The sequence below is a fragment of the Leptodactylus fuscus genome, chromosome 7 (assembly GCF_031893055.1).
Source record: "Leptodactylus fuscus isolate aLepFus1 chromosome 7, aLepFus1.hap2, whole genome shotgun sequence".
In the NCBI taxonomy this organism is placed as follows: Eukaryota; Metazoa; Chordata; class Amphibia; order Anura; family Leptodactylidae; genus Leptodactylus; species Leptodactylus fuscus.
The window spans coordinates 143,924,729-143,952,347 of record NC_134271.1 but is presented as its reverse complement, the minus strand read 5'-3'; the positions used below and the strand labels follow the sequence as shown (position 1 = coordinate 143,952,347).

Sequence of the window (27,619 nt, the reverse complement as noted above, 5' to 3'; positions counted from 1 at the left end):
TGTCGGTGTTGCTCCATCTGCTAATTAAAAATCTGCAGATCTATCTTTAGCAAGGAGGAAAAAAAACAACACTACCTGTGTGAGAGAAAAAGAAGGCTGACATTACCGAGATAGCGCTACAGTCTGAGTACCTGGTCAAGATAAAAGGGGTTGTCCAGAATCAAATTAAAAAATGGCTGCTGAGATTTAACAACAGCGCCACACCTGTCCACAGGTTGTACCTGGTATTGCAGTGCAGTCCAATTTAATGATGTTGAATCGCGTTACCACACACAACTTTTATACACAAGTGGCGCCATTTTTAAAAAGAAAAGTCATGTTTTGCTAACTCTGGAAAACCCTTTAAGGCCGGGCCCGCACGTTGCAAATACGCGACTTGTTGGCTGCAATGGAAGCGCAGTGGCAAAAGATGACGTGTATTACAGTACGTGCAATGTGGATGGATTCTGGCTAATCCCGTTCCCATATTGCCGAAAAAAAGATCAGCAATGGAAATGCGTCGATGTAAAAAACAAGTCGCATTTTGTAAACTGCAGTATGTGAATTATACCTGACGGTTTCTGTACAGGTATAACAGAGGCAGAAAGAGGATTTTCTGTGAAAAGTGCTGTGGAAAAAAACGCTATGAGTTTCCACCGCCATCTTTTCCGCAACGCTATGTGACTAAAAGGGCTTAAAGGGATCACATCACCCAAACAAAGCATATCAACCCAGTCCCACAGATAGATAGGATGGTGTCACCTAAATCAAACAGTGTTTTCCCCTTGTGAATCGGAGCCTCCGTTGCCGAGATATCGCCATTTTTGTCTATATGCAAATTAGCTCTTTGCAGTAACAAAGGCGCCGCCATTACTCCAAAGCGCTCATTTACCTATTGACAAAAATGGCGATATCTCGGCAACGGAAACTTCAATTCGTATGGGGAAAACACTGTTTGATTCAGGTTACCCTAACCTATCTATATGCGGGACTGGGCTGATAGTCTGGGTACTGCTGACAGATTCCCTTTAAGCCCTCTGTTCTATTCTGCTGACATGTGTAATCAGTGACAATCAATATGGCCACTGTCACATAAGTGGCTGCCCCAGATTTTCTAGGCTAAATCTGCCATGGGATGAAATGTTAAAGTATGGGTCCGATTCAGTAATCTGGGAAAGCCGGGTGATGTCTTATGTATGCTTTTCCCCTGTACCGCACTTAGTGTATATCCTGCCACATCCTCGTACTTCTCCTGAACCTTACACCTCTGGGTTCTTAGCACTTCCCTTTCTAAAATCTACTTCCTTTCTGTAATTAGCTACATCCCTTAAAGCTGGGTAACAAAATCCCCATGACACAGAGCTGAAAATAGGCAAGTGATGAGGAAGCCGCATGAGGGTCTCCAGGCCTCAGGACGCTTCTCCACCTGCACTGGAGAGAGACGTGCCAAAATCCATTATGATGACATCACCGAGGTACGAGGCTTTCTATACCTCATTCAGTTTACTGCGCCACTGAAACCTGCTAGGTGTAGAGAACAGCGCGGGGTCCCCCACCTCTTAGGACCCCACCCATTATTATAGCAGATGACAAGTAGAGGTAATTTCCTTGGTCTCTTTTGAACTCTTCAGCCACCACAATAAAAAAAAAGAATTTACGAATGGGTCCTCGAATAAATGGGGATTCCAATTTGTAGTAAATTATCAAATTATCAAAAATTTCAAAAATTCTAAAAGTAAAACGTCAAAACACCCCATATAACTGCTTGGATTTCCCTTTGATAAAACAAGCCCCGCACAACATTTACCCTGAGTCGGCCTGAACATTTTGCTAAAAACATCTCGAGAACACAAATGTTTAACGTACAAAAATTACCATTTTTAAACAGATTTTTATGTCTAAGTCATCACGTCGAAGGTCAAAATGCAGATTTTTTTTATTTGTATATTGTGACAAATATTTAAATAAAACAACCTGCTCCAAATATTCTGGCAGAAATTTTATTTTGAGAGGATAGTAAGGAGAAAAAAAAATAAAATTTCTGACGCAAACAGGTGGATATTTTAAAGGAAAGGCCTCGTTTTTTTGTTTACTTTATCTTATTTTTTTATTTATTGATTTACTTTGTTTTTTTCTTTTTTTTTTTTCTTTCACCGTGTTGGCTTACGGGAATTTGCCCGGCTCGTATTTAATAAAAAAAATAATAACAATATTCAACGTATTTAAAGAGGCGAAAATATTTGAAAAAAGAAAACTGAAAAATATTTTTTTTTCTCCAACCAAACATAAAAAAAAATGGAAGAAAACCAGAGATGAAGTCAACGCTTCAGAACCTAAAAGTTTACTCGCTTGGTCGGCTGAGGCCAAGGTATAAATATTTGACCCTTGTAAGGTATTTTATTTTGGAGGGAGATATAGCGGCTTCGTTTTGTGGTGACGATTTGAAGAGTATGAAGGATATTCCGAGAAGATATGAGGTAAAAAAAATAAAAATAAAATAAAATAAAAAAACAGAATTAATAAAGTAAATAAAAAGTCAACAAAAATAAAAAAATAAAAATTCTAAAAAAAAAAAAAAAAAAAAAAAAAAAAAAAAGTAATGAAATACAGATGAAAGCAAATATTCTAGGGTCTCCCAAGTTTACACGGGTGACCTCTGAGGTTGGGGGTGCCGTCCAATACGGGAGGAGAGCCATGTCTCCCATAATAACTCCCCTTTCTTGGTATTTTATTGGCGTCCTGAAACCAAATGTTTATTTTCCAGATATATTAATATTGTCGTGAGGAGGAGAGGGAATTCTGGAGGCCCACAGCCTGACTATGGGCAGTTTATTGCCTTCGGCAGCCAACAAGGGGGGGGGTGTAAGGTTTGACTTAGTGGCTGGGTCGGAGTTGTACGCCGTCTTTATTAAACTAAACCAGAATGTCGACCGAGCGGAGACCACAAGGCCCATCTTATGAAGGCCAAAAAAAGAGTTTCATTCACATCCGCCCCCAGCTGGTAAATGTTATGTGAGAGACTTTGTCTAAACACATACACACAATATCTATTCACCGGGTGAACACAGGCGCCCCTTACATCCATAAAAAGGGTCCCCCCCTCCCCATTGGGCCATTTTGTACCTAAGTGATGGAGTCTATAAACCTTCCTCCCATCATTTTCCAGTAATTGTCACGCTATACAATAGATCATGAGTGTCCAGTGATTTGGGAGCCATTGACATGCTACAACTATAACACCAGGCCAAAATTTTTTGAAGAAGGTATGCCATATGACTTGCCCCATGGGGCAGTATGGAACTTTTGTTTGACCAAGGAGCAATTGTTATGGATCCCAGTGTACAACTACGATAAGTAAGGGTAAGCAATGTGGGCCGGAACACCCAAAGGGGAAGGAGCAATTGTTATGGATCCCAGTGTACAACTACGATAAGTCGGGGTAAACAATGTGGGCCGATACACCCAAAGGGGGAGGAGCAATTGTTATGGATCCCAGTGTACAACTACGATAAGTCGGGGTAAACAATGTGGGCCGATACACCCAAAGGGGGAGGAGCCATTGTTATGGATCCCAGTGTACAATTATGATAAGTCAGGGTAAGCAATGTGGGCCGGGACACCCAAAGGGGGAGGAGCAATTGTTATGGATCCCAGTGTACAACTACGATAAGTCGGGGTAAACAATGTGGGCCGATACACCCAAAGGGGGAGGAGCAATTGTTATGGATCCCAGTGTACAACTACGATAAGTCGGGGTAAACAATGTGGGCCGATACACCCAAAGGGGGAGGAGCAATTGTTATGGATCCCAGTGTACAACTACGATAAGTCGGGGTAAACAATGTGGGCCGATACACCCAAAGGGGGAGGAGCCATTGTTATGGATCCCAGTGTACAATTATGATAAGTCGGGGTAAGCAATGTGGGCCGATACACCCAAAGGGGGAGGAGCAATTGTTATGGATCCCAGTGTACAACTACGATAAGTCGGGGTAAACAATGTGGGCCGATACACCCAAAGGGGGAGGAGCAATTGTTATGGATCCCAGTGTACAATTATGATAAGTCGGGGTAAGCAATGTGGGCCGGGACACCCAAAGGGGGAGAAGCAATTGTTATGGATCCCAGTATACAACTACAATAAGTCGGGGTAAACAATGTGGGCCGGGACACCCAAAGGGGAGAAAAAAAACCAAATTGCTCCAAAAGCAACCAAAGGAAATTACAGCACCCTTGGGCCTCTGCTACGGGTATGAACATGGATTAGTCTATGGAAAGCAGATTAGGGGTGTTCTTTGGAGCAGATATTAAAGTGGAAGATGGCTTCAAAACCCCCAAAATGAACATACCCCAAGGCCTCACCCTAAAAAGCAGACGCTATCCTCAAGCTTCCATCTTGAGCTGCTTTCGAGAATTGAGAAAAAGAAGTCTAATAGTTGTTTCTTCCCTAGATTTTGTCGCTGATCTGTATCTGGTACTGCAACTCAGCCTTGTTAATGTGAATGTAGATGAGCTGTAGTACCAGGTGCTGCCTGCGGGAAACAGTGGCAGTGTTTCTCGGGAAAAAAAGTGGACAACTGTGTTATGCCAAAATTTTCAGTGGTACATAAAACAGAGACAGTAAGAACATGTGAGTAAAGACGGATCACCATGTGATCAATTATTCTGCTGTGATACCTCATAGTATCAACCTGCTAATGGCCGTCACAGATAATCTGGTGTGGACTTGTAGTATCTTATCTGTGGAAGCAATACAATCATCAATCACAGCGCTCCATGTGTCACTGGGATACATCTCCCACCATGCACCACTGATAAGAGAGACAACAACCATACATCACCCACCATGGATCTCATATCTGCAAGTCATGGAGCAATGTAGGGGGCCGCACAGTGATGGGATCTTCAAGGAAGTCCATTACACTGACCGATGTATGGAGAGAAATCGTAAAGACAAATATCATATCAATAGCTATGGTAAGACTAGTCTATTAGTTTGAGTTACATCCTGTATTATACTCCAGAGCTGCACTCACTATTCTGCTGGTGCAGTCACTGTGTACATACATTACATTACTTATCCTGTACTGATCCTGAGTTACATCCTGTTTTATACTCCAGAGCTGCGCTCACTATTCTGCTGGTACAGTCACTGTGTACATACATTACATTACTTATCCTGTATTATACTCCAGAGCTGTGCTCACTATTCTGCTGGTGCAGTCACTGTGTACATACATTACATTACTTATCCTGTATTATACCCCAGAGCTGTGCTCACTATTCTGCTGGTGCAGTCACTGTGTACATACATTACATTACTTATCCTGTACTGATCCTGAGTTACATCCTGTATTATACTCCAGAGCTGCGCTCACTATTCTGCTGGTACAGTCACTGTGTACATACATTACATTACTTATCCTGTATTATACTCCAGAGCTGCGCTCACTATTCTGCTGGTGCAGTCACTGTGTACATACATTACATTACTTATCCTGTATTATACTCCAGAGCTGCGCTCACTATTCTGCTGGTACAGTCACTGTGTACATACATTACATTACTTATCCTGTATTATACCCCAGAGCTGCGCTCACTATTCTGCTGGTGCAGTCACTGTGTATATACACATTACATTACTTACCCTGTACTGATCCTGAGTTACATCCTGTATTATACTCCAGAGCTGCGCTCACTATTCTGCTGGTGCAGTCACTGTGTACATACATTACATTACTTATCCTGTATTATACTCCAGACCTGCACTCACTATTCTGCTGGTACAGTCACTGTGTACATACATTACATTACTTATCCTGTATTATACTCCAGAGCTGCGCTCACTATTCTGCTGGTACAGTCACTGTGTACATACATTACATTACTTATCCTGTATTATACCCCAGAGCTGCGCTCACTATTCTGCTGGTGCAGTCACTGTGTATATACACATTACATTACTTACCCTGTACTGATCCTGAGTTACATCCTGTATTATACTCCAGAGCTGCGCTCACTATTCTGCTGGTGCAGTCACTGTGTACATACATTACATTACTTATCCTGTATTATACTCCAGACCTGCACTCACTATTCTGCTGGTACAGTCACTGTGTACATACATTACATTACTTATCCTGTATTATACTCCAGAGCTGCGCTCACTATTCTGCTGGTGCAGTCACTGTGTACATACATTACATTACTTATCCTGTATTATACAGGATAAGTAATGTAATGTATGTACACAGTGACTGTTCCAGCAGAATAGTGAGCGCAGCTCTGGAGTATAATACAGGATAAGTAATGTAATGTATGTACACAGTGACTGTACCAGCAGAATAGTGAGCACAGCTCTGGAGTATAATACAGGATAAGTAATGTAATGTATGTACACAGTGACTGTACCAGCAGAATAGTGAGCGCAGCTCTGGAGTATAATACAGGATAAGTAATGTAATGTATGTACACAGTGACTGTACCAGCAGAATAGTGAGCACAGCTCTGGAGTATAATACAGGATAAGTAATGTAATGTATGTACACAGTGACTGTACCAGCAGAATAGTGAGCGCAGCTCTGGAGTATAATACAGGATGTAACTCAGGATCAGTACAGGTCATACAGTGATAACTTTTTTGCACACACGTTGATTAAACTGAACACTGACATCCTATAAGTACAAGTCTTGGTATCAGTCTGACATCTGTATGTAAAGGTTTCTCAGAACTGGAGATGTAGGAGATAAGGTGGTGAGTGATCTGGACTTCCTGTCTCACTGTAGAACTCTACTATGACCCTGACCAAGTGGCTGAACAATGGGAGATATTCCCCTACACAGCAAACTAGAAGAAGAAACTTTAATGAAGAAGGTAAAATATCCAGTCAGGCCGATCAACATGAATCAGCCCCAATGTTATTGGAAGCGAATCCCAGGCCATAAATCCACTGCGTCAATAAAAAGCTGCAGCATTCCGACTTCTAAGCCAAACTCACTAAAATAATTATAGGAATCTGTTCCCCCTAATCCTGTAAATCTCCGCACACCCACAGTGGAAGGATCCAGAAATAGAGCGTACCAATGGTCAAGGAGCAGGACTGAAAAATTAAAAGGGAACGGTCTGTGACCCCTTTAAACGGCCTCCCCTCTGCCCATGGGGTCCAGGAAGTCGCTTGTTACCCTTTAAGAAAAGCCATCAGCCATACAGTGGTGCCAGTAGAGGTCATGTGACTCATTTCCACGAGAATCAGGAAGGAGTCTAACGGTGGGTGGGGCTACTCTCTCTGATTGGTCAGAATTAATAGACTGGAAAACGGTATTAACCTGCAAGACCCGTGTGATCTCTGACAGGGCAGAACGTCGGGCATCGCGTGGCTCCGCCACTTGAGCCGCCCTGAGCCGAGACACAAGAGGAAAGACACCAGCCAGGAAGAAGTCCGACTTCTAAGCTCTGATTTTCCTACAAGGTGGAAAATTCCTCCCCTCCATTAGGATGAGGATGTGACATCAGATGTATTAAGTGACATAACGGAGACAGACTGACACCTCCGCTATTAGGGTGCCCACCCAAACTAATCCCTCCAGATATGAAATCATCTTCTAAATGTCAATATTCGTGACAAGTGAAATTTCTTGTGGATAAACGTTCCCTTTAAAAGTGACGGAAACACAATTTATACCGAAGGGTTGGGGGAGGGGGATCAGAGATGGAGCACAAAGCACAAAAAGCCACCAGTTCTTCCTGACATGAGATTCTCATCTACAATCGGAGCCCCACTGATTCCCTATTCACTCGGCTGATTTCCGTACACCACTCAGAGAGGTCTTGTCTTTCAGATCAGGCCAATTACACGGCCGCCCGTCTGTCAATTGCTATTGTGAAGCCTTACATGTGCAAATGGCATGATAAGTGCTGTCACCGTGCTCCAATACGGGCCTTGTACAGGACACGTGTGGTGGCCATGAGCTTGACTTGTTCCGGAGTGTGCCGATGGGAGGTCAGGGGTCACCGCAGACAAGGATGCTTAATTAAAGGAATAGTAATTAAATCTTGTAGAAGATATTGGACTTGTAGGGTTTAAGCCACTGGGTAAAGCAGAGGGTCCCTCAGCACTGCGGGGAGCTTTACCCGAAAGTAGGATGTACAGTAAGTCATGGATGTTAGATCAGCGTGATATAATAATAATACACTGAATCTTAGTGGGACAAAATAATTTCTTCTGCTATTTATGATTTAAAAAAAAAAAAATCAAGTTAAAAAAAAAAAAAAAAAAAAAGTTATTGGCTCAGTGGGTAAGACCGCAATGGACTACCATGGTATGAGAATATAACATTTCCTGACTATATTAATTGCACCTTGTTTTATCCATCAAAGGCATAAGAGAAGAGATGGCAGACCTGCAATAAGAACCCCCCCTCCCCCATCCAAAATGGCCTAGAATTGTAGAGAAATAATCTGCTGGCTCAGTGGGTAAAAGCACAGTGATTAAGAATAGATTATAAACCTAAAATTTCACAATGGTGTTAAATGTCCCTCTTATTATACATAAAAGACATAACAGAAGATGTGGAGACCCCCCAAAATGGCCAAGTGCTGTAAAATAAATAAGGCGTTGGCTCAAAGTGTAAGGACATGATGGACTACCAAGGATTACAAATGTAAAACATCCTAATGATATTAATTTCACCTGACGTAAGAGAAGAAGCATTTGGAGTCTTGCAGACAGACCCCCCAAAATGACCTGGAACTATACAGAAATAGGGTGCTGGCTTAGTGGGTAAGTGTGCAATATAGTACATGGTATTATAAATATTAAAATTTCCAACAATATTAATTGCCCCTAGCATTATCCATCAAAGGGAAGAGACGGGACCGTTCTATAAGATCAACCCATAGTGGCCTAGAACTGAAGAGAAATATGCTGGCTCAGTGGGTAAGAGCACAGAAGTCTACAATGGATGTCAAATGCAAAATTTTCCAGCAATCCTAATCGCATCTTGTTTTATCAACTGAGGGAGGCACTGAATCCAAAATTTCAATGAACTTTTGTGTGTTGGACACTGGTTTATGAAAAAAAATAAGCACAAAAATTAAAACAAAAAAAAAAAAATTAAATTGCACAAGTTTGTACCACATGACCCGTCACACGTACAACCCAAGCCTAACACTAGAGCAAAAGGACGGAAGTCGGTGACTGGGCTCTGGAGGGGGTTAATATTGCACCTCTCATCACACTATGGAGAGATATCGAAGGAGACAAACTACTTCCTCCTGTGTTCTCACCTCCCCCTGAAACAGGCTGGGGGGCGCCTCATTAACATGCACTAATCTGCATAAAACGGTCTGAAGCCTCTGGGAAGCTCCCATGATGCTCAGCAGCTGCAGACTGACTGATGAAGGGGGGGGGGGGGGGGGGATCAGCTATATATTCCAGTCTCATACCGTCAGGCCTATACTACACCATTACTGTAGTGTTTTATGCAGATGTAGCAGAGCTGAAAGAGTGCCGTATTGTGATTTTTCCAGTGGAATGAACCAAATAGCACACTCAGCTCTGCTACATCATGAATCTATCATACAAAAAAAAAAATAATAGAACATTTGACGAGACCAGGAAGCCATAAACCTCAGGCCTTCTTTTTGGAATAGTTTTGTCGCCTCCATGTCCCTGCCCCTGTGATGCTCACTTCGGGGTGAGTGGCCCCTGCACCCACCTCCTAGCCAACTGCCAATAGACTTCCCACTTCAAAGGTCAGTTTATTACAGATTACGCTTCGCTTCTAAAAGAGACCATGAAAACACCGCGGGCCACTTCAAACGGCAGCAAATGAAAGCCCTGTCGTTGCGAGCGCAGGATGGGAGCAGCCGAGCCATGAACTGGATTCCAGTTATTAAACTTGTTCCGTTTTATCCCTCACCAGTACATCATGTTCCCACTGAAGAGGCAGCCTACCAAAAAGTTCCACCGGCAAATGAGACGTGAATTATTTATACCCCTTAATGTGGAGCTACTAAGCAACGCGGCCGCTCTCCAAGCTGCTGGACAACTGCACGGCGCAGGCCCTGCTGGGGGTAGTAGTTCAGGGAGAAGGAAAAAAATCAAGAAAAACTTTACAATGTGCTAAGAATAACCAAAAACAACATTCATAGTAATAAAAAATATACAAAAACAGACCATAATCCAGGTAGTGATAGTGATAGACCCCAACTGAATGGAAACTGCTAAATACAAATATTTAACCACATTTTTAATATGACCATCGCACAGGTAGTAATACCTTTTATTGGACAGACATAAAATATACAGGAAGTTTCTTTTTTTACTCCTCAATTGAGACTAGTATAATAATAATAGTAATAGTAATAATAATAATAATAATAATAATAATAATAATAATAATAATTATTATTATTATTATTATTATTATTATTATTATATTAATATTTATTTTTTTTATATGAAACTAAATTTAAAAAAAAAATTGACCATAACGTGGGTAGTGATAAAATTATTATTATATTACTATTATATATTATATTATTATTATATATTATATTATTATTATTATTATTATTATTATTTAAAAAAATATTAAACTAAATTTTTAAAAAATTTGACCATAATGTGGGTAGTGATAAAATTATTATTATATTACTGTTACTGTATATATTATTATATATTATTATTATTATTTTATAATTATTATTATATTATATTAAAAAAAAATTTTTTTTTAATATGAAACAAAAAATTTTAAAAATTTGACCATAATGTGCGTAGTGATAAAATTATTATTATTATATTACTATTAATGTATATATTATTATATTATTATTATATAATATTATTATTATTATTATTATTATTATTTTAAAAAAATATTAAACTAAATTTTAAAATGTTTTGACCATAACGTGGGTAGTGATAAAAAAAAATTCAAAAATATCTTGAGTGTAATAGTAATAATAAAAAAACCCATCAAAAACCATAAGTAGAATACAATAATAAAACTTAAAACAGTCCGTAACTTTTAGAGAATTTTTGTCAATTTCTGCAGTATCTTAGATTAAAAAAAAAAAAACAATAAAAAATTCTCAAACTATGCAAAAATATATATATAAATTAGGGAAAAAATATATACGGTTTGTAGAAAGTTGATATTTTTTGCTATATAACACATGGCGAGGTAGATCCAATGTTGTAGACAAACTCCGACTCTCATTGGGCAGACTAGGTGTTGTGGTCCTGATGAGAAAGCGAGTGGGACTGCAAGTGGTGCGTCCCCATTGCAATGCCTGATGGGATGTGATAGTGGGGAGGACGGAGGGTTTGCAGGTTGTGATTCCCAGATGATGTAGGGTAGGCCTCACTCCTCACCCCATAAATCCTCAGCAGAGTCAGAGGGGGGAAGAGATGGGATGCGCCTACAATTAACTAACCCTAAAGTAATTCATAAAAATTTCAAAAAAAAAAAAAAAAAGAAAAAGGAAAAAAATTTGAAAACTCCTTACTTAGTAAATCCTTGTGGCTTACCTTGGCAGCATGTATGCCATGTGAGAGCCAGGCGGCCTGCATGGTGGGGCGAAGTCTCTTCTTAATGACAGCCCCCCCAGGCAGGAAGCATGCTACGTTCCAGGTTCTTGTCAACCCAATCAAGTGCCGGCAGCCTAAGGATATCAAGTCTTCCGCTCACTTCTTTTGTTTTGTGTATGCAGAGACATGATAGCCCCCTCCCCCCCACCACTATAGGAAGCCGCCAGCTCTTACACTTAGCTATATTCCCGAGTCGAAGCATCTTTAATTGAATGTGCCCCCCCCCCCCCCAACACTGAGGGAATCTCAGGCATATACCATATAACATACTATATACCCCCCCCCATACTTGTAAGACAGATACACAGTACAACTACCTGCATACACCATATCACGAACACTGGACTAACAATATTTTGTTTAATGGATAAAGGCACAGTACTACTTCTCAGGAATAAATGCATGGCCGCCAAGTGTTCCAGATCGGTAGCCAGCCTAGAAAGAGTTAACCTAGTCATTTTCAAAGGTGACCGCTATGTCCCCCTAATCGCGCCTCATGGTCTCCTGCACAGTACAACTTCTGAGTACTCATTAGGATAACCCTAAGACATCCTCATGGGATACATCACTGCTCCTGCACAGTACAACTTCCTAGCACCCTCTACGATAACCCGAACACATCCTCATGGGGTACATCACTGCTCCTGCACAGTACAACTTCCTAGCACCTACTACAATAACTCTAAGACATCCTCATGGGGTACACCACTGCTCCTGCACAGTACAACTTCCTAGCACCTACTACGACCCTAACACATCCTCATGGGGCACATCACTGCTCCTGCACAGTACAACTTCCGAGTACCCACTACGATAACCCTAATATATCCTCATGGGGTACATCACTGCTCCTGCACAGTACAACTTCGTAGCACCTACTACAATAACCCTAACACATCCTCATGGGGTACACCACTATTCCTGCACAGTACAACTTCCTAGCACCCTCTACGATAACCCAAACACATCCTCATGGGGTATACCACTGTTCCTGCACAGTACAACTTCCTAGCACCCTCTACGATAACCCGAACACATCCTCATGGGGTACACCACATTCCTGCACAGTACAACTTCCTAGCACCAACTACGATAACTCTAACATATCCTCATGGGGTACATCACTGCTCCTACACAGTACGACTTCCTAGCAGATACTACGATCCTAACACATCCTCATGGGGTACACCACTGCTCCTGCACAGTACAACTTCAGAGTACTCATTAGGATAACCCTAACATATCCTCATGGGATACATCACTGCTCCTGCACAGTACAACTTCCTAGCACCCACTACGATCATCCTAACACATCCTCATGGGATACACCACTGCTCCTGCACAGTACAACTTCTTAGCAGTTTCTTCTTAGGCGGGGGTTGCTACAAAAAATAAAGCCCCCTCATGGCGTGACTGTATACCACTACATATAACATCATCCGTGTGCTTAGCACGCCATGCGACAAGTAGCCATTTTGTTATCAAGAGCGGCGACCACTAGGGGCAGAATTCATTCATGAAATATATAGCTACTGACAAGGGGAGGAGCTGCCTGTAACAGCCAATCAGGTCTCTGCCAAAAAAATCCCATAACAACTGAAGCGCGATGTGTTGTCTACGGCGACCTATTTAAAGGATTTTTCCTACATGTGTCCATATCTATACGATACTAAACTGTCCACGAGAAAAACGGTCTCTGTTGCGCATGGCGACCAATGACAGCGCAGGTTCTTTTCATATCCTGCTTTTCAAACATGGAAGCTGCTCTGTGATTGGTTGCTGGGGCAAAAGGGACGAGAGTTTCACAAAGCTTATATATATATATATATATATATATATATATATATATATATATATATATATATATATATACTAGCTTTTACCCGCGACTTCGTCTGCGGTGATTTGAGAATTGGGTGGACACAGACGTGTGAAACTGTAAAAGTGCTTTAAAAAGTGTGGTGGGCTAGCAAATGTGATGTGTTGTATTGTGTATGTAGTGATACAGACAATGTGATGTGTTGTATTGTGTATGTAGTGATACAGACAATGTGATGTGTTGTATTGTGTATGTCGTGATACAGACAATGTGATGTGTTATATTGTGTATGTAGTAATACAGACAATGTGATGTGTTGTATTGTGTATGTCGTGATACAGACAATGTGATGTGTTATATTGTGTATGTAGTAATACAGACAATGTGATGTGTTGTATTGTGTATGTAGTGATACAGACAATGTGATGTGTTATATAGTGGAAAGCTATATGTTAATGTGAGTGAGTAGAGTGAGGGCTACTCCTGAGGAGACAGTAAGGAGTGTGCAGGCAGGTTGAGGCAGGAAATGCCAGGCAGTGTGTGTGAGTCTATAGCTGGGGCTAGGAGTCCTGCTTTTGTGAGTCTCCTGCTAGGTAGCCATGTTGTTTAGTGGCACCAAAAGTAGCCTGTGACTCAATCCTGAGGGAAAACTATGTTTGTGGAAAATTGCACGCAAATCCGTCCAGGCGTTTTAGCGTGATTGAGGAACAAACATCCAAACTCACAAACATCCAAACACACAAACTTTCACATTTATAATATTAGTAGGATTTATATATATACACCTTGATGTCTATAGGGCGGCGCTGTATACCCTACATCATAATAAAACATAATAATATAATAAGATGGCGGCTGTCGCGCATTTCCTGTCGCCCCCCATTCTCCTGTTATCGTGCTTCACTTAGAGCCAGACACAAAGTGATACCGACATGCTCAGCACATGGATACCGCGAACCCGTCTCCATGGCGACTATCACCACGCAACGGCTCCAAGGTCTTGGACTCCTTGATGCTCCAAGAGGTGGCAAAGGCAGAGGCATGACAGCGGGAAGGAGCTGCAAACCTCCGGGGAGTCCACCGCAGCGTGGAGGTATCACAGCCCGGACGGATTAACCCTCTACCAGACCCCAGGCTGCTAAGACGGATTGGAAGAGTCAATAATGATAGAGTTACTTCCCCAAAAAATTTTTAAATCCGACCCAAAATTTTTTTTTTTATTTATTTAAATTTGTCACCCCTTATAAACAGCAGATAAGGGGTCCCAATAAATGTTAGATATTAATAATGATGCCTTCATTTTGGACTCCCTAAGACACCAGGACCCAGGGGTGACTGCAACTTTTACACCCCTGATAATACGACCCCCGGTGGTGGCACACATGGCATGCTTGAATTAGCTTTATACAGTGGCGTAACTAGGAATGGCAGGGCCCCGTGTCGAACTTTTGACATGCCCCCCCGATGATCTCGACCGACCCCCTCCTACGTATTCCTGCGCGCTCTATTATGCCCCATATTGGCCCCTGCACACAGTATTATCCCCCATAGTGGCCCCTGCACACAGTATTATGCCACATAGTGGCCCCTGCACACAGTATTATGCCCCATATTGGCCCCTGCACACAGTATTATCCCCCATAGTGGCCCCTGCACACAGTATTATGCCACATAGTGGCCCCTGCACACAGTATTATGTCCCATAGTGGTCCCTGCACACAGTATTATCCCCCATAGTGGTCCCTGCACACAGTATTATACCCCATAGTGGCCCCTGCACACAGTATTATCCCCCATAGTGGCTCCTGCACACAGTATTATCCCCCATAGTGGCCCCTGCACACAGTATTATACCCCATAGTGGCCCCTGCACACAGTATTATCCCCTATAGTGGCTCCTGCACACAGTATTATCCCCCATAGTGTCCCCTGCACACAGTATTATCCCTCATAGTGGCTCCTGCACACAGTATTATCCCCCATAGTGGCCCCTGCACACAGTATTATGCCCCATAGTGGCCCCTGCACACAGTATTATCCCCCATAGTGGCCCCTGCACACAGTATTATGTCCCATAGTGGCCCCTGCACACAGTATTATGCCCCATAGTGGCCCCTGCACACAGTATTATCCCCCATAGTGGCCCCTGCACACGGTATTATACCCCATAGTGGCCCCTGCACACGGTATTATCTCCCATAGTGTCCCCTGCACACAGTATTATACCCCATAGTGGCCCCTGCACACGGTATTATCCCCCATAGTGTCCCCTGCACACAGTATTATCCACCATAGTGGCCCCTGCACACAGTATTATCCCCCATAGTGGCCCCTGCACACAGTATTATCCCCCATAGTGGCCCCTGCACACAGTATTATACCCCAGCGTCCGCTGGGTGTCCATCAGGTTTCCTTGGTGCAAGAATTTTCTCTCCACTAATTTCTTTGCCAATGTCAACTTAGGTTTTTTGAGCTATCATGGCCTACTTAGGAGCGGAAGCCAAGAGGTTTATTAGGACCCGAGTCACAGGACCATATGTGCAAGTATACTTATACAGAAGCAATATGGCGGCATCAAGTAACACTTCTAAGTACTTGCGGTATTACCCATGTGGTAACCATAACTGGCACAGAGGGGTAAGTGGGTAAAATGAAGTAAGTGGGTAAAACGGGGAAACCAAGAGAGGGGCAGGTTTCATTGTACCCCATGAAATACCCCAAATAGCCCCATACTTCAGTGTAGCCATCGGGATGGTCTTAGTACCCTATACAAATGGCCGCCATCATCTGGGGCATCCAGGTTGCTTTATGCAGTGATACTGAAAAAAAAATATGGGGTTGCCAGGTCTACCTCAGTCATGTAATGAATAGCCGTATAATAAGGCACTGACATCCTCACCAAATGGCTCGGCTATTGCGCGCTCTTTGTGGTGAAAAGGCGATTCGTCGGATGAGGAACCAGCTACGAATACAAGACAGGAGGCTCTGCCCCAGCTGAATGGTGAAGCGCATGTTATACAGGGGTCTGAATTTTTTTATTAATTTATTTGTTGCCCCAATTATGGCCACCGCAGGGACATCTGCAACCGTTGCCACTGCGACCGATGCAAACAGTGGCGACGGTGACGGAGCGCCTCACCTGTTCCCCTCGTGTCTCGTGAAAGAGACCTTATTCGCTTCATGAGTAATGATATGCGGGGGCCAGGAATGCAGGATGACGGGCCAAGAGATTCCACTGTGGACATCGGCGGGGTCCATGCCACCCTGATGACAGGTCCTGGATCATCACCGCTGCACCGCAAGTGTACACGGGACTCAGGCTTTACCAAAAACCCTAACATGTTCCATTACAGATTAAAAAGAGGATCTATAGACTATTCCAGTTATGTCTATTCATGGAAAAGCTGGGTGGCAACTATCGCCCAGATTTCCGAGTGTCCAGAATGGTAAAAGGCGATACTCCCTGCTCCGACCCTACATATCAGTAAATAACCAAGTTTGTCATCCGATCCCCATGTAATGGCAGCCATATTGGTAATCATCCAGCTTTCCCGGAAACAGATAGAACAAGAAAGCAATAAAACTTTCTCAACCTGTCAGAAAGCGAAGCGATGGCCGGAAATCCGTTATTACTTCCGCCGCTTTAAAAAACTTCGCCTCCATAAGGAGCCGCAGTCCCACGTAACCGCAGTACAAGGAAGGATGAGAGCTTAATCATACGTCGCCCCCGATGTTTGCTTCATCACGAGCGGTTTACGATTTCTTACGCTTAAGTGCAACTCAACGGAATGACGACCGGGTGCTTTCTTTCATAAAACTTGGAAGAAAATCTATTGTTCCTTCAAGACATTTTAAAAAAAAATCTTCCGTAACGCCTACCACATAAGAAGAGGCCGAAAAATAACTACGACAACACAACGTGACACAAAAATGACCGAAATGGCGGCCGCGTTGACCGTTTTTCGGTTGTATCGTGTAAGCGTCGTTCACTTGGTTATCCAATAAATCTTGTTGAAAACAAAAGTTAGACATATACGGGCCCAAGTGACCTGTCAGTGAACTGTCAGTTTTAACCCATGAGGCCTACGATATACGGTACATTATGTAATATATACCTCACAAATAAAATCATCCTATCCAATGTAGACAGTCCTATAATGGTGGCCATGTTTGGGGTGGAGCCAATATCAAGCCAAGCTCATCAAAATGACGGCCTGAGTTACGAGAAAGAAGTCGATGTGAAGGATTACCAGACACCACCAAGGTGTTAATGTCCGTTATGATACAGTCTGGTTTTGGGGGGATTTTTTTGGTACTTTTTATAACAAATGGTAGAACAGATGATCCTAAGAAAATGGCGCCTGGATTGTGCAGTGCCAACCTTTCTTGTCCCCCTAATCTGAGCCTTCATCCCAAGGCCAATCCTGACTCCATTTTAAAGACGTGAAGTGACCCCAGAGTGGATCGGATGTTGCTCAATAAAGTTAACAATCGCGTTGTCACCTCACTAAATGGCGGCCGTATCAATTGTTAAAGGGAAGCACGGCGGAGGGAGAACCGGTTCCTGCTCCCGTCGCCTCCTACCACCAGGTGTTTCAATCGCGGCCTCCATCGCTCATCTCAATTAGCTTCCTAGGAGGAGAAGGTACAATCTAAGTAAAATCCTACGGAGACTACAAAGAAAAATTGAGGTCTGATTCTGGCAACCTCCCAGAGGGGAGAAATTATGTTCGTGACCTAGATTTCTGCAGATAGCTGATATAAAGCGAAGATCTAGACGCGTCGCTCCGCTACTCGAGCCCAGGCAGAAAAACGTATCAGGGCAGAGATGTAAAACCTCTGGGGTTAATATCAATGAGAGCCCAGGGTTCCCGGGCAATGGAACTCATTTACCTCTCAAAATGAGCGCCGATTCTGCCGGTGATACTCGCACAGCGAGTCAGGCCGGCCGCACATCTGAGGTGTAAATATTTAATAATGGCCTACCGCTAGGAGGCTGGAAACAAGATAGCTTCCGAGAGGCAACAGGCCAAGTAAAATGCCATGACAAAAACTCGTATACAGTGCCATACCAAATGTGTGCAGAAAAACCGTGTCTGGATTACGATCTGCCAGAGTTTATAAAATTTATTTCTATTTTATTTGTTTCGACTTTATACAGAAATTCTTCTTTATTTTTGTTATTTATTGTAAATTATATATATTGTTTGTTTTTTTTTTAATCATATACATACATATATACGTGTGCGTGCGCATTTTATATAGGTTTTTATTTTCTGTATCTTCATTTTCCATTATACGCTTTAATAACTTGTCGGCAGCACCCTGCCCCGAGGGGGCAGAACTGGTCAGGGTTGTGTCATTATTTTACTATGTATTTCCCGGTCACGTACGCCTTCCTATACGGAAACCAATCCAGATTAATTACCAATGGCGCCCATGTACTAATAGAATGGATGGTGCCGTAAGCTAGAGGTGGTGAGGGGAAAAATACAACGACAAAATATTTGTATCTCGTAGAAAAATCCTGAATATTCGGCTGTGGCAGTGAACGGGTTAACAGGCACCACCTGCATATCCAACCAGGCCAAACACCAGGGACCAAATGGAGTCTTTTCGTTCTGTACCCAGAAGACGGCCACGAGGGCCCATTTGTTCTCTGTCGGCCGCCATATTGTTCTCCGTTAGCCGCTATTTGTCTTTGCCCATTATATGATACTGCAGGACTCTCAAAGTAATCTGGATGACAACCCTTTACGGGTTCGCCATATTGGTTGTCACTAAAAATATAAAAATAATTTTAAAAAATGCCAACTTGTAGAGGGCGGCCCAAGGACGTAGGTTAGGGAGGGCTGAGTTTCAGGCGGCACGGCCTTTACCATGCTCCGGTGCCAAATTATATTTTTTTTAAATAAAATCCTATTTGTTTTTAAGCTAAGTCAGGGCACAGGAGTAAGTAAAATGTGGCATCAGCTCCTGCACGGCGGGGTGCCCGTGCTGACAAGGGGAGAAGAGCGGCACACGGAGCAGGGCTGGCAGCCATGTGATATGTTTTCAGTCGCACAGACAAGGAGAGGCTCTGACTGACTTGCTGCCTCAGCATCTCCCGCTCGCTGATCCACAGAAAAAAACATTGGCTGCGAGGAGAAACCGGGGCCTTGTTTGTTTTTTGCCGCGCCAGGCGTCGGGCACACTGTGTTAGGCTAGGAGGTGTGACTGGCATGTGGGGAACGCCTGATGCGAGGGAAGGGGGCTTAACAGAAAAAACACAGACCGATTACCAGCCAATACCCACACGAAAAGTCAGCAAGAACCTGACTAATAGTGACCCATGTGGCGGAGCCGGCCGTGGTTGTTTCTATATAGAAAGTTTGGGTACTGGTTCTCCTTGTGGAGATCCAGCTGTGCAGCAATGACCTCTGGGATCAAAAGTATGCAAATTAGCTCTACTCCAGAAGGAAGAAAAACGTCTCTCTGGTGCCACCTATAGGTAGATACCCTGTATGTCAATGTCTGAGCCTTGAAAAATGACTAATTATTAGCCAAAGCAAGACTCTTGTTTTACACTATATTTTGGCCACCAGGGGGCTCCACATGTATATATACTACTTAATATGACTTGTGGATGTAGAAGGTGCAGTGAACTCTGGCTCCCATGCCGAGAATATGGAAGACAACCTATGAGAATAGCCGGTAGATCTGCAAGGTCAAGCAGTGGGCTGAGCCCGGTGTTTCTCCTGGGACCCCCCCAGTCACCTATATGACCTCTGTAATATCTACTGACTATGTATTCCTCCATGACCACCCCTGATACCCAGAGAGATGCCATTTGACCTTGTGAAGGTCACCTCGTCCTCTACATTGGATTAAGGGAGAGAAGAAGAGGACAATGAACAGATGCATGATAAAGCAATTTCACCAGATGCCGGGGGGCACTTGGGGCCCACGTGAGAAGCCCTCCCATCGCCAGGGGGGTAAACTTCACCCACTGCACACATCCCATTCACACAGTGCCTCTTTTCACAGCTCGTGCCAGCACAGGGCTGGGCAGCCGTTGAGATACGAGTGGACAGCTGCCTCTCAGCTGCCGCCTGTCACCGCTCCTACATCTATTAGAAAAACACAAAACCTGTCTATTTAACACCCTCCCGAGGTTAACCCTTATAAATGCCACATCCACGCAGCTCTACGTCTTCACAATACCTCAAGAAACTGGGCACTAAGGCCCCCGCGTCACTATAATGGTGGCGTCTATGGCACCGAAATCGTCATACCTGGAGTTTTAGGTGCCAAATGGCGTTACCCTTTAAGAGTTATACGTTTTCTCTCTAACTGTAGTCATACCTTACTTTCTTGGTGCTAAATAGAGTTACCCTTTAAGAGGCCTTACCAGAATGCCATCTTGGACACATCGCTCACGCTATGGGGATTAGACGCAGACAACAATACACTCTTCTATGACGGCAGACATTATTTTCGGTGTAGACAGCGCACACAGGGTAGTCTCGTAAGTGACATCAGATACGGGATAGTCTTTCACAGTAATACGGCAGCTGGGCCTATGAGCAACTTCACAAGTATGTTGCAAGTAAACACAATTGACCTCATATGCAAAGCAAATGCAACAATAACGTTCACTGTGTTCAAAAATCACTGAAAATTTTTGTTAATCCGGCATCTACCAGCGACCACCGGATAATCCAGACAATTATTCTATTACGATTGCGGTATTCGCCCTTTAAAGGGGTTCTCCATAACCGTACAAATAAAACAGGCCGAGCTTTCAATTTGTACCATATCGGGCATCGCCCCCCAAAACGGTCTCCAAGAAAGATACGTGTACATGAGATACAAGTGCAGAACTGAAAACAAAAGCCGAACTCTGATTGGCTGAGAAGCAGTTCTGGACAACTTCCTGCGTGCTCGTCAATAAACTTTATTTATAAGTCTATCCACTTTATATCCCGACACTCAGGGATGCTTGACGGTCCAGAACCTGAGGCAATACTACGGATATGATGGTGTTGGGATGTACGGTAGAAGGGTGCTGTTGGATATATAGACTAGTGCTGTGTGAGGATATAGCAAAAGGTCAAGAGTTAAGGATTTCTGTTTTACACCAGAAGTAGAAAAAAAAAAAGGAACTAAGTTGCATGCTGTATACATGCACTAAGGCCTCGCACAGCACCGCTTCCTCTGCTACAGGGTGGGGGAAGGGCTGGAGCGTATGCTGACAACACACCGGGGGTGACAGTATACGGCAGCAGAATAAGCCTTCAATAGCACATATACTACGAGACGGTAATGGGCACAGCCATTGCCTAGATCTACCAATACTTCACCATTCCTAGCAATACTCACCACCAGCTCCTAAGAGCAGAAGAGCTTGGGGCCCAGTATGAACTCAATAAATAAGATGTAAATAACGATAGTGGATGATGTGACCGTTATGGTCTTATATGAACTTGGTGTGTGGGGTCTGGTTTGTGAATAGATGCACAATCAATAAGTCAGTTCGGTCTCCACTGGATATATCTAATAATATGGACGTACCCAGTGGTCAGCCAATGAAAGTTTGGAAGTGGCCTACACCAGTAGTGCCTCTGAACATTCAAAGGAAAACCAGTGGGTACATCCATAACACCAATGGGTGTATGGCATCATACAGAGGTTCCTAGGGTCCCTTGAGAAACTGATTCTGGGGACCCATCCACCAGCAACCCCTAGAAAATAGGACTGAGGTTCCCTGGGCCCATCCTCTAAAAAAAAACCCTAAATAATAGACCATAGTACCCTTCAAATTTGAGTGTCTTTTAATGGACTATTATTGTATTAGACCCTGGGCCCACTATGACATCCTCTGGTATTCTGGGCCTGTCTAACACTGCAGAAGCCCAACAGACATCTATATAGAGCATATCCAACTGAGACCCAAAATACTTCAACCAGTGTAGATCCAAATAATACAAGTACATATTCTACATCCAGTGGAGACCTAATAGAAGTATCTGCCTAAAAAGTAATGATGGAGACCCAACTAATGAAACTACATAAGACATATCGAATAGAGACCCAACAGAAGCATCTACATAGGAAGTAACAAGGAAAACCCAACTAGTATAAGTACAAAGGATAGAGGAGACCCAACAGAAGTAGATACATAGGATGGAACGGAGGAGACCCAACTAATGTAAGAACATAGGACACATCTAGAGAAGACCCAACGGAAGTAGATACAAAGGAGGGAACGATGGAGACCCAACTAATGTAAGAACATAGGACATATCCAGAGAAGATCCAACAGAAGTAGATACATAGGAGGGAACGATGGAGACCCAACTAATGGAAGAACATAGGACATATCCAGAGAAGATCCAATAGAAGTAGATACATAGGAAGGAACAATGTAGACCCAACTAATGGAAGAACATAGGACATATCCAGAGAAGATCCAACAGAAGTAGATACATAGGAGGGAACGATGGAGACCCAACTAATGTAAGTACATAGGACATATCCAGAGAAGATCCAACAGAAGTAGATACATAGGAGGGAACGATGGAGACCCAACTAATGGAAGAACATAGGACATATCCAGAGAAGATCCAACAGAAGTAGATACATAGGAGGGAACGATGGAGACCCAACTAATGTAAGTACATAGGACATATCCAGAGAAGATCCAACAGAAGTAGATACATAGGAGGGAACGATGGAGACCCAACTAATGTAAGAACATAGGACATATCCAGAGAAGATCCAACAGAAGTAGATACATAGGGAGAAATGATGGAGACCCAACTGAAGTAACAGCATTGGGTGCATTCAATAATGTATCTACAGCAGAAGTAATACTGGAGACCCAACTAATCTATGTCCGTATGGCATATCCAGTGGAGACCCATCAGAAGAACGTGCATAGGAAGTAACCAACACAAACCCAACTGACTGCTGGAGGGTACAAGGGACTTATCAAATGGGAACCCAACAGAAGTCTCCAGAAAAGATCCAAAAGACATATCCACAGAAGATGTAACAAATGGAGACACAACAAACATAACTACATTGAAAACTAAGACATATACTCAATTGGGCTTACCCTGTGGCCGATAGTGAAAATTATGGACTGACATAGACAGCCGAGTACCCGGACTATCTAAACCATAGAGGCTGAATGGCAGCCAGCACGCATGTGCGACCATCACTCCATTCAGATGAGGTACACAGGACCTCCATGTCCATTCAATCTGGAGAGATGACAAGTTGTGATACTGATGTGAGAAAAAATGTTTACGTCGAAGCCAAAAAATAGTACACTGGCAGAGAATCTTAGGTAGTGTAACTCCCAAAGGGGTCCCAGAAACAAAATGGTGATGCCACATGAGATTCTGTCCAAAAGATACATACAGTCTGGGAAGGCTGAGAATAGTCAAAAATATCTGTATAAGTATAAAAAGAAAAAACCAAAAACATAATACATCCAAACTTTCTCAACGACTATGGTCAGACAAAAATACAAAGTTGTCATAAAAAAAAAAAAATGATAAACTAAAAATAAATACATTTTATTACCCAATGAGACACTTGCTTTCATTATCCTTTTCGCCTATCGGATGACCTATGACCACACATGTCATTCATTTGTAACATGTGTGAGCCCCGTATGACCTCATACCTCCATGTGCTGCTCATTAAATGGAAGACGATAAGTAGAAGTTTGGATTTTAGGAAATCTGGGCCATAGATAGATAGCCTTCCCCTCGGAAAAAAAACCAAAACGCGATCAAACAATCGCGGGACGATCTGTCCATTGCGCGCCTCATTTGATAAAGATGCACGGACAAAATGGAAATCCTTTTTTGGACGCACATAACACTACTTGCTTTGTAAATAAAAATTTTGAAGGCCAAAAAGTGTCAAAAATGTATGTAAAATATACCAAGACGATGGAAACTAACCCTGCCGGCCTATCCATACATTTACATACAAGTTCCTCTTCTGTCGGAATGGAAATTTTTTTTTCTGTCTTTGACACTTCCACAAAACCTCTTGGCTGAGTCTCGGCACATCAGCTTCAATTATCCAGCGTACGGTAACACCTCACCTCCTACATCCAGGTTTCACTTCCCCGGATGTCACACAGGTTGAGCAACCAAACCACACGTGGGCATGTGTATATATTAGATAGCATAATCCATGCTCTGCAACCTGCAAGCTACGATAGCAATGTGCAGAGGAGCAGTCACCTTATAACTGGGGTCTAGGGATCAGAATTGGGCAGCGGGCTCCTATAGGGTATTCGACTTTGCCAGTTAACGCATACTCAAAAAATTACATCAAACTACACGAATGTTATCATCCTAAAGCTCAAGATAAGGTATGGACCCTCTGTAGGTTAGGAACATTGTTGGACTGGCCAAACAAAGTACCAGAAGATCCTCTGGTGGACCAAGACTCAAATTTGCTTCATAGGGGTCGTTGGAGGGTGGGCTCCCAAAACAATTTTATCTGGTGGACCCAAGGAACATGGTTAAAAACCTAGGCCAAAGGAGATAGGCCTCAATGTGCATGCACTAAAACAGGGGCATCATCAGACGGTCTACAATAGATCCATAAGGGTGCCGAAAGCCATAGTGACTATGAGAAGGCCACCACTCTTTGCAGTGGAGTCTCATTCCTCCCCGCAAGGGTTAGTTTCTTGAACCATGTTTGGCCTGCTACAGTAAAATACATCCACAACATATACAGATAATGACAACCATATGTAACTCTATGTCAGTACTCGGAGGAGATGTTGGCGGTGGTGGTAGTGATGGTGGGGGGAGAAGGTTACAGTTTCCAGGATTCGGGAAGTTAGGCGCAGGATATGAGCTCTGTTACAACAAGGAAACATGGTTCTTGAGGATTATAAACAAGACATTGTGTTTCCTGGCCTCATCCTGGCCTGTCTCCCCTCGTCAACCCCCTCCACCACCACCACCACCACCCAGAGGCGCCGGGGGACTCGCTCTAAGCCAAAGCCGGGTGACCCCCGGAGGGTACGAAACGAGAGGCCTTGCCGGCGAGATTAGGCTCCTGAACTGTATACCATAAGCCATGCCTTATAAGGAGCGCGTGTACAATCTTTTCAGCTAGTGCTAATGACGAGACCCTTAAGCCTGCAGATTGTGCTGGCTGTAGAGGGGGGGAAAAAAACAGGACGTACTTACAAGCAGGGAGCCACGATGACTGTCTTTCCCGGCCCTCTTCCTTCGGGAAGTGGCCCCGGAGACTGAAGCAAGAAGGGGGAGTGCGAAGATTGAGAAGAAGAAGAAGAAGAAGAAGAAGTGGCCTCTCGGTCTCCGTCTCTTGAAGCCACCGGGACTGATGAAGAAGAAGAAGTGTCCCCAGTTTGTCACTAAAACAGTGTGGAAGGTGCCCCCCCACCACACACACTCACACGGCTTGTCCTGAGTGACAGAGAGGACCTCTGCCGTCAGCGGGTAAAGGGCAGTGACAGATGTAAGGAGGGGAGGGGGGCTGCCCGTATGTGTGTTGAGTGTGAGAGGAGGGTATAGTTTGAGGGGGAGGGAAGGGGATGCCTCCTGCCTTAAAAACAGCTGTTGAAAAGAAAGCCGCTGAGTTGATTTCCTTTCCAGTGGGTCCCTCCCCCCTCCCCAGTAGCAGAAGTCTTTAACTAACAATTAGAACTTCTGCAAGCAGCAAAAAAAAAACAAAAAAAACATTTTCTGCATTTTTGAAAAAACGTCAAATTTGGAAATTAGGAGGGGTGACTTGGTCCAGGTACAGATGAAAGCATCTCGTACGCCAATAATTCCATAATCCTTCCCTTGTAATAAACACATACATTGTGTCAATTTAGCCTGAAGGCAATTACCCCATCGGGATGTTTTTGGACAGTGGAAATCTGGCACCTTTGGTCTTGGTGGCAATGACACAGTAATGAGCTGCAGGATGTGGAGGACGTCCTGTCAATGATGTTGGACAACATTAAAAAAAAATAATAATAATAATAATAATAAAATTTTTAATTAAAAAAATTCTATAATTCTCAAAAATACTGGAGAACAACCAGCATGGCCACTATTTCAGCTCCCCCTTAGGATTGACACTTGTCTTTCCTAGACCCCAGAATGACAAGGAACTAGGGTTGAGCCGATCTTGAGATTTCAGGATCGATCCGATTTCCGATCACTTTCCAGCCGATCCAGATATTTGCTCGATCGCCGATCGGGATCCGATCTTTCTCGATCCCGATCGCTCAAGGCTAGTCAATGCTTCTCTATGGGAAAAGTCATTTTTAGGGTTGAGCCAATCTTGAAATTTCAAAATCTGATTACCGATCATTTTCCAGCCGCTCCCGATCGTGAAAATTGCTCAATCAGGATACGATCTTTTCCAATCCCTCAACCCTACAAGAAACCCGACACATTCTTGCTTAAAGGATCTGCCCTTCAGTACTCCAAGAAAGAGTTAAACTGCTCCTGTTTAGTATAATGGTTTATCACCCAGCTTTTCCAAAAATAGGCAATTATTTGATGGGGGGGGTTACGGGAAAATATTTGTCAACCAAAATTCTAAGAACCCAGTGTATGGAAAAAGGTATCAGGCGGGACTTGGTTTTTGAGATGTTTTTTACGAGCCCTGCCTGGTGGCTGATGCTCTCCTTCAGCTGTCTCCATTGTCACTGGCAGTCATGTGGAGGGGGGTTGTATGTGGAGAGTCGTCTGTAATGATCGGCTTTGAAGGTGCGCTGGTGATGGATTATCTTACTACAGCTTCGTGCCACTAAATGTTACAGAATACCCTTTCTACCGAGCAGACAGGCGTGTAACCGCATGATAGATTGGCGAGAAGGGCAATGTGGTGGGGGCACGATCATTTTTTTTATTTATTTTTTTTACTGTCAGATATTGCAAAACATATTACACCTATATGGACATTAGAAGTCAATGAGGACAAATCATCAGGGGCCCCCCTTAACTTTAACCAAATGAACGTTACCGAAACTACATGAGGTCTTTAACATCTTACTGTAAGACGGGTTAAAAATTGACATTGGGTGGTTGGGTACTAGATGGGCACTAGATGAACGGTGGAAGAGCATACTCTACAGGACCAAGACTATTTTGTCCCAAGATGGTGGACATACATGGCTATCTAGGTAAAGACCGACCTTCAAGATCTATCAAGGAGCACGAGGTAGAGTAGGTTGTCCAGGGGA

General features: G+C 43.3%; 1 protein-coding gene across 5 annotated transcripts in view; it reads right to left on the bottom strand.

Annotated features, from left to right (window-relative positions):
- The window catches only part of MEF2D (myocyte enhancer factor 2D), a 155,898-nt gene that overhangs the window by 59,672 nt on the left and 68,607 nt on the right, over positions 1-27,619 (bottom strand). The window contains exon 1 of one of the 5 annotated variants that reach the window (XM_075283218.1): positions 25,605-25,950. The exons of the other annotated variants lie outside the window; for them this stretch is intronic. The gene's annotated coding sequence lies outside the window, so the exon portion shown is untranslated. Of the gene's footprint in view, positions 1-25,604; positions 25,951-27,619 lie in introns of those variants that run through there. 5 annotated transcript variants of the gene reach the window in all.